Source organism: Oncorhynchus kisutch, linkage group LG14 (assembly GCF_002021735.2).
Source record: "Oncorhynchus kisutch isolate 150728-3 linkage group LG14, Okis_V2, whole genome shotgun sequence".
Taxonomy (NCBI): domain Eukaryota; kingdom Metazoa; phylum Chordata; class Actinopteri; order Salmoniformes; family Salmonidae; genus Oncorhynchus; species Oncorhynchus kisutch.
This window is the reverse complement of record NC_034187.2, coordinates 79,462,101-79,469,495: the sequence shown is the minus strand read 5'-3', so window position 1 is coordinate 79,469,495 and position 7,395 is coordinate 79,462,101.

Sequence of the window (7,395 nt, the reverse complement as noted above, 5' to 3'; positions counted from 1 at the left end):
AAGGAAGGAAGGAAGGAAGGAAGGAAGGAAGGAAGGAAGGAAGGAAAGAAGGAAGGAAGGAAAGAAGGAAGGAAGGAAAGAAGGAAGGAAGGAAAGAAGGAAAGAAGGATGCATCTCTAAAATGTTGGAACAGAGTTGTATCTTATATAAACTGCCACACCTTAAGTCTCTGGCTGTCTCTTTCTGGCTGTCTGTCTCTGTCTGTCCACTACACCAACGACGTGTAAATACCATTTCCAAGTACATGAACACACTCTGTAAAAAACACTTAGTGAGGGAATATAGTTCTGAATAATGAGTTCATGATAAGGGCTCTTAGTGTAAATATGATGGATGGGTGATAGCCTATCACCAGGCATTGGTTGTGTCATCTACATTATGATTAATAACTGCAATGAGACAGTAAGTATATCAGAATTAAAGGGATAGAGCACAGCGGAGAAATAAGGTTCTCTTTTACAATTCTATTGTGGTTTATGATGTCATGTTTTAACAAAAATGTATTGTAATAAGTCATGTGGCCAAAGCTGACACTGACTTGTGTGAGTGTGTGGGTGTGGGTTAGTGGGTAGGTGTGTGGGGGTGGGTGTGTGTGGGTTAGTGGGTAGGTGTGTGGGGGTGGGTGGGTAGGTGTGTGGGGGTGGGTGGGTGTGTGTGTGTGGGTTAGTGGGTAGGTGTGTGGGGGTGGGTGGGTAGGTGGGTGGGTTAGTGGGTAGGTGTGTGGGGGTGGGTGGGTGTGTGTGGGTTAGTGGGTAGGTATGTGGAGGTGGGTGTGTGGGTTAGTGGGTAGGTGTGTGGGGGGGGGTTAGTGGGTAGGTGTGTGTGGGTGGGTGCGTGTGAGCAGAGTGGCATAGTGTATTATGGGGTAAACTCTGGGCCTGAACTTAATAATAAAACAGCGACACCATAAACTACACATCCAGCTACTGTACAATGCTGCCATCTACTGTACAACGCTGCCATCTACTGTACAACGCTGCCATCTACTGTACAACGCTGCCATCTACTGTACAACACTGCCATCTACTGTACAACACTGCCATCTACTGTACAACACTGCCATCTACTGTACAACGCTGCCATCTACTGTACAACACTGCCATCTACTGTACAACACTGCCATCTACTGTACAACGCTGCCATCTACTGTACAACACTGCCATCTACTGTACAACGCTGCCATCTACTGTACAACACTGCCATCTACTGTACAACGCTGCCATCTACTGTACAACGCTGCCATCTACTGTACAACACTGCCATCTACTGTACAACACTGCCATCTACTGTACAACACTGCCATCTACTGTACAACGCTGCCATCTACTGTACAACACTTGCCATCTACTGTACCAACACTGCCATCTACTGTACAACGCTGCCATCTACTGTACAACGCTGCCATCTACTGTACAACACTGCCATCTACTGTACAACGCTGCCATCTACTGTACAACACTGCCATCTACTGTACAACGCTGCCATCTACTGTACAACACTGCCATCTACTGTACAACACTGCATCTACTGTACAACGCTGCCATCTACTGTACAACACTGCCATCTACTGTACAACACTGCCATCTACTGTACACACGCTGCCATCTACTGCTACAACACTGCCATCTACTGTACAACGCTGCCATCTACTGTACAACACTGCCATCTACTGTACAACGCTGCCATCTACTGTACAACGCTGCCATCTACTGTACAACACTGCCATCTACTGTACAACACTGCCATCTACTGTACAACACTGCCATCTACTGTACAACGCTGCCATCTACTGTACAACACTGCCATCTACTGTACAACACTGCCATCTACTGTACAACGCTGCCATCTACTGTACACGCTGCCATCTACTGTACAACACTGCCATCTACTGTACAACGCTGCCATCTACGGTACAACACTGCCATCTACTGTACAACGCTGCCATCTACTGTACAACGCTGCCATCTACTGTACAACACTCTGCCATCTACTGATACAACACTGCCATTACTGTACAACGCTGCCATCTACTGACAACACTGCCATCTACTGTACAACGCTGCCATCTACTGTACAACACTGCCATCTACTGTACAACGCTGCCATCTACTGTACAACACTGCCATCTACTGTACAACGCTGCCATCTACTGTACAACGCTGCCATATACTGTACAACGCTGCCATCTACTGTACAACACTGCCATCTACTGTACAACACTGCCATCTACTGTACAACACTGCCATCTACTGTACAACGCTGCCATCTACTGTACAACGCTGCCATCTATGTACAACACTGCCATTCTACTGTACAACACTGTCATCTACTGTACAACACTGCCATCTACTGTACAGCGCTGCCATCTACTGTACAACACTGCCATCTACTGTACAACACTGCATCTACTGTACACGCTGCCATCTACTGTACAACGCTGCCATCTACTGTACAACGCTGCCATCTACTGTTACAACACTGCCATCTGCGTTACAACGCTGCCATCTACTGTACAACGCTGCCATCTACTGTACAACGCTGCCATCTACTGTACAACGCTGCCATCTACTGTACAACACTGCCATCTGCGTTACAACGCTGCCATCTACTGTACAACGCTGCCATCTACTGTACAACGCTGCCATCTACTGTACAACACTGCCATCTGCGTTACAACGCTGCCCATCTACTGTACAACGCTGCCATCTACTGTACAACGCTGCCATCTACTGTACAACGCTGCCATCTGCTGTACAACGCTGCCATCTACTGTACAACGCTGCCATCTACTGTGTGTGTATGTGCTTGTGTTACTCTGCTCATGGGGTACCTGAAATCCCCACAAGGAACATTCTCCCTCATGGGGACATTTCCTAGGTCCACACGAGGACAAAGGCTATTCTTAGGGGTTATGATTACAATTAGAGTTAGGGTTTAGGAGTTAGGGTTTAGTTTAGGGTTAGGGTTTAGATTTAGGGGTTAGGGTTTAGTTAGGCTTAGGGTTAAGGAAAATAGGATTTTGAATGGAAATCAATTTTAGGTAATAATAATACCAATAATACAAAACGTGTGTCTGTGTTTTATTTCATGTTTAATCCCCTCCAAACTCAACTAACTCCTCCCAGTCTGGTCTAGATAGTACAGGGGTTAGAGGTTAGACAAGGATGTGTACAGCAGGGGTTAGAGGTTAGACAAGGAAGTGTAGAGCAGGGGTTAGAGGTTAAACAAGGAAGTGTACAGCAGGGGTTAGAGGTTTAAACAAGGAAGTGTACAGCAGGGGTTAGAGGTTAGACAAGGAAGTGTACAGCAGGGGTTAGAGGTTAAACAAGGAAGTGTACAGCAGGGGTTAGAGGTTAAACAAGGAAGTGTACAGCAGGGGGTTAGAGGTTAACAAGGAAGTGTACAGCAGGGGTTAGAGGTTAAACAAGGAAGTGTACAGCAGGGGTTAGAGGTTAAACAAGGAAGTGTAGAGCAGGGGTTAGAGGTTAGACAAGGAAGTGTACAGCAGGGGTTAGAGGTTAGACAAGGATGTGTACAGCAGGGGTTAGAGGTTAAACAAGGATGTGTAGAGCAGGGGTTAGAGGTTAGACAAGGAAGTGTACAGCAGGGGTTAGAGGTTAAACAAGGAAGTGTACAGCAGGGGTTAGAGGTTAAACAAGGAAGTGTACAGCAGGGTTAGAGGTTAAACAAGGAAGTGTACAGCAGGGGTTAGAGGTTAAACAAGGAAGTGTACAGCAGGGGTTAGAGGTTAAACAAGGAAGTGTAGAGCAGGGGTTAGAGGTTAGACAAGGAAGTGTACAGCAGGGGTTAGAGGTTAGAACAAGGATGTGTACAGCAGGGGTTAGAGGTTAAACAAGGATGTGTAGAGCAGGGGTTAGAGGTTAGACCAAGGAAGTGTACAGCAGGGGTTAGAGGTTAAACAAGGAAGTGTACAGCAGGGGTTAGAGGTTAAACAAGGAAGTGTACAGCAGGGGTTAGAGGTTAGACAAGGAAGTGTACAGCAGGGGTTAGAGGTTAGACAAGGAGTGTACAGCAGGGATTAGAGGTTAGACAAGGAAGTGTACAGCAGGGGTTAGAGGTTAAACAAGGAAGTGTAGAGCAGGGGTTAGATGTTAGACAAGGATGTGTACAGCAGGGGTTAGAGGTTAAACAAGGAAGTGTAGAGCAGGGGTTAGATGTTAGACAAGGAAGTGACAGCAGGGGTTAGAGGTTAGACAAGGAAGTGTACAGCAGGGGTTAGAGGTTAAACAAGGAAGTGTAGAGCAGGGGTTAGAGGTTAAACAAGGACGTGTACAGCAGGGGTTAGAGGTTAGACAAGGAAGTGTACAGCAGGGGTTAGAGGTTAGACAAGGAAGTGTACAGCAGGGGTTAGAGGTTAGACAAGGAAGTGTACAGCAGGGTTAGAGGTTAGACAAGGAAGTGTACAGCAGGGGTTAGAGGTTAGACAAGAAGTGTAGAGCAGGGGTTAGAGGTTAGACAAGGAAGTGTACAGCAGGGGTTAGAGGTTAGACAAGGAAGTGTACAGCAGGGGTTAGATGTTAGACAAGGATGTGTACAGCAGGGGTTAGAGGTTAGACAAGGAAGTGTACAGCAGGGGTTAGATGTTAGACAAGGAAGTGTACAGCAGGGGTTAGATGTTAGACAAGGAAGTGTACAGCAGGGGTTAGATGTTAGACAAGGATGTGTACAGCAGGGGTTAGATGTTAGACAGGATGTGTACAGCAGGGGTTAGATTTAGACAAGGAAGTGTACAGCAGGGTTAGATGTTAGACAAGGATGTGTACAGCAGGGGTTAGATGTTAGACAAGGATGTGTACAGCAGGGGTTAGATGTTAGACAAGGAAGTGTACAGCAGGGGTTAGATGTTAGACAAGGATGTGTACAGCAGGGGTAAGATGTTAGACAAGGAAGTGTACAGCAGGGGTTAGAGGTTAGACAAGGAAGTGTACAGCAGGGGTTAGAGGTTAGACAAGGAAGTGTACAGCAGGGGTTAGAGGTTAGACAAGGAAGTGTACAGCAGGGGTAGAGGTTAGACAAGGAAGTGTACAGCAGGGGTTAGAGGTTAGACAAGGAAGTGTACAGCAGGGGTTAGAGGTTAGACAAGGAAGTGTACAGCAGGGTTAGAGGTTAGACAAGGAAGTGTACAGCAGGGGGTTAGAGGTTTAGACAAGGAAGTGTACAGCAGGGGTTAGAGGTTAGACAAGGAAGTGTACAGCAGGGGTTAGAGGTTAGACAAGGAAGTGTACAGCAGGGGTTAGAGGTTTAAACAAGGAAGTGTAGAGCAGGGGTAGATGTTAGACAAGGATGTGTACAGCAGGGGTTAGATGTTAGACAAGGAAGTGTACAGCAGGGGTTAGAGGTTAGACAAGGAAGTGTACAGCAGGGGTTAGAGGTTAGACAAGGAAGTGTACAGCAGGGGTTAGAGGTTAGACAAGGAAGTGTACAGCAGGGGTTAGAGGTTAGACAAGGAAGTGTACAGCAGGGGTTAGAAGTTAGAAAGGAAGTGTACAGCAGGGGTTAGAGGCTAGACAAGGAAGTGTACAGCAGGGGTTAGAGGTTAGACAAGGAAGTGTACAGCAGGGGTTAGATGTTAGACAAGGAAGTGTACAGCAGGGGTTAGAGGTTAGACAAGGAAGTGTACAGCAGGGGTTAGAGGTTAGACAAGGAAGTGTACAGCAGGGGTTAGAGGTTAGACAAGGAAGTGTACAGCAGGGGTTAGATGTTAGACAAGGATGTGTACAGCAGGGGTTAGAGGTTAGACAAGGAAGTGGTTGAGGTCATGTCATGTGTTATTACAAGGTCATAGTCAAGCTTCGTCTCACTGTCATTTCCTCTGTGGTTTCGGTAAAGAAGACAATGGAATACCCGTGTTCCCTCAGAGGTTTATGTGAAAATGAAAAGATTGTGGTCAACACCGCTGCTTTTGTCCAACACGTGAGCCCACGGTTTGTCTGTCTGTCTCTAAAATACACTCTATCCTTCCTCCTCAAATTGGTTTGTTGTTTGTTTGTCTGCCTGTTGGTTTCTCTGTTGTCTCTTCTCAGGATTCTGGATTGTAAGAAAAGGTTAAAAGGTCATAGCTTCATCTCACTGTCATTTCATCTGTCCGTGGTTGTGGTCCTGTACAGAGGAGAAAGGATACCCGTGTTCATTCTGCATCATTTGATTGACAGAACAAAGTTCCCAACCACTGTCTTTCTCCCGCCTTCTAGAAGAATATAAGAGAACTTATGCACAGGAATTAAGTGACATTTCTGTTGTAAATCAATGAGCATGCGATGAGGCTACACCTATCATATTCTACGGTATGTTGTATATGAGGCTACACCTATCATATTCTACGGTATGTTGTATATGAGGCTAGACCTATCATATTCTACGGTATGTTGTATATGAGGCTAGACCTATCATATTCTACGGTATGTTGTATATGAGGCTAGACCTATCATATTCTACGGTACGTTGTATATGAGGCTAGACCTATCATATTCTACGGTACGTTGTATATGAGGCTAGACCTATCATATTCTATGGTATGTTGTATATGAGGTTTATCTACCATCTCTATTTGCATAGGTAGACCGGAGTAAATGTTATTGGCCTTGGGTTCAGAGGTTTATTTGAAAATGAAAGAATTTTGGTCAGCAACACTGCTTTTGGCCACCTGTCAACTATATATGGTTTATGAATGTTCAAACTATCACCTTCAACTCTGTTTACATGCAACAACTTGCCTATCTGCATGTTGTGTTGTCATGGTGAAGCACCTGTAGCCATCCAATGGGAAACTATGGTAGGTCAGGAGGGCAGGCTGAGATGCAACCATGGGATTGAGAATGCTGACTTCATCCGGGGGAGCCAGGGGGGGGGTTGCAGCTGGCTCGCTGGGACAGGGCGACCTCCAACACATGGAACAAGCATTTGGTGTTTACTTGATAGCTACCTAAACAAATAGCTAGCTAGAACAAAGATACATTCATTAAAAAGATTAAAAGCAATACAAACAAATGGAAGGGCCACCCTGATCATCAACAATGTCACCAAGGAGGATGCTGGGAACTACACCTGTGAGGCATACATCATTCACCAGGATCCCTCCAATAGGATGGAGGGAGAGCTATAGGTTGCATGGGTTTATTCCTGCTCTTCAGTCAAAATCAAATGTATTTGTCACATACACATGGTTAGTAGATGTTAATGCGAGTGTAGCGAAATGCTTGTGCTTCTAGTTCCCGCTAATGCAGTAATAACCAACGAGTAATCTAACCTAACAGTCATCACCACTTTTGGAAAAAATATGGTGAAAAACCAGTGCTTTAATTGCATGGGGAGAAGTGTACGAGTAGCACTCTGGAAGAATTCAGAGAATTAAAACTTTTTCAAATGAAATAATTG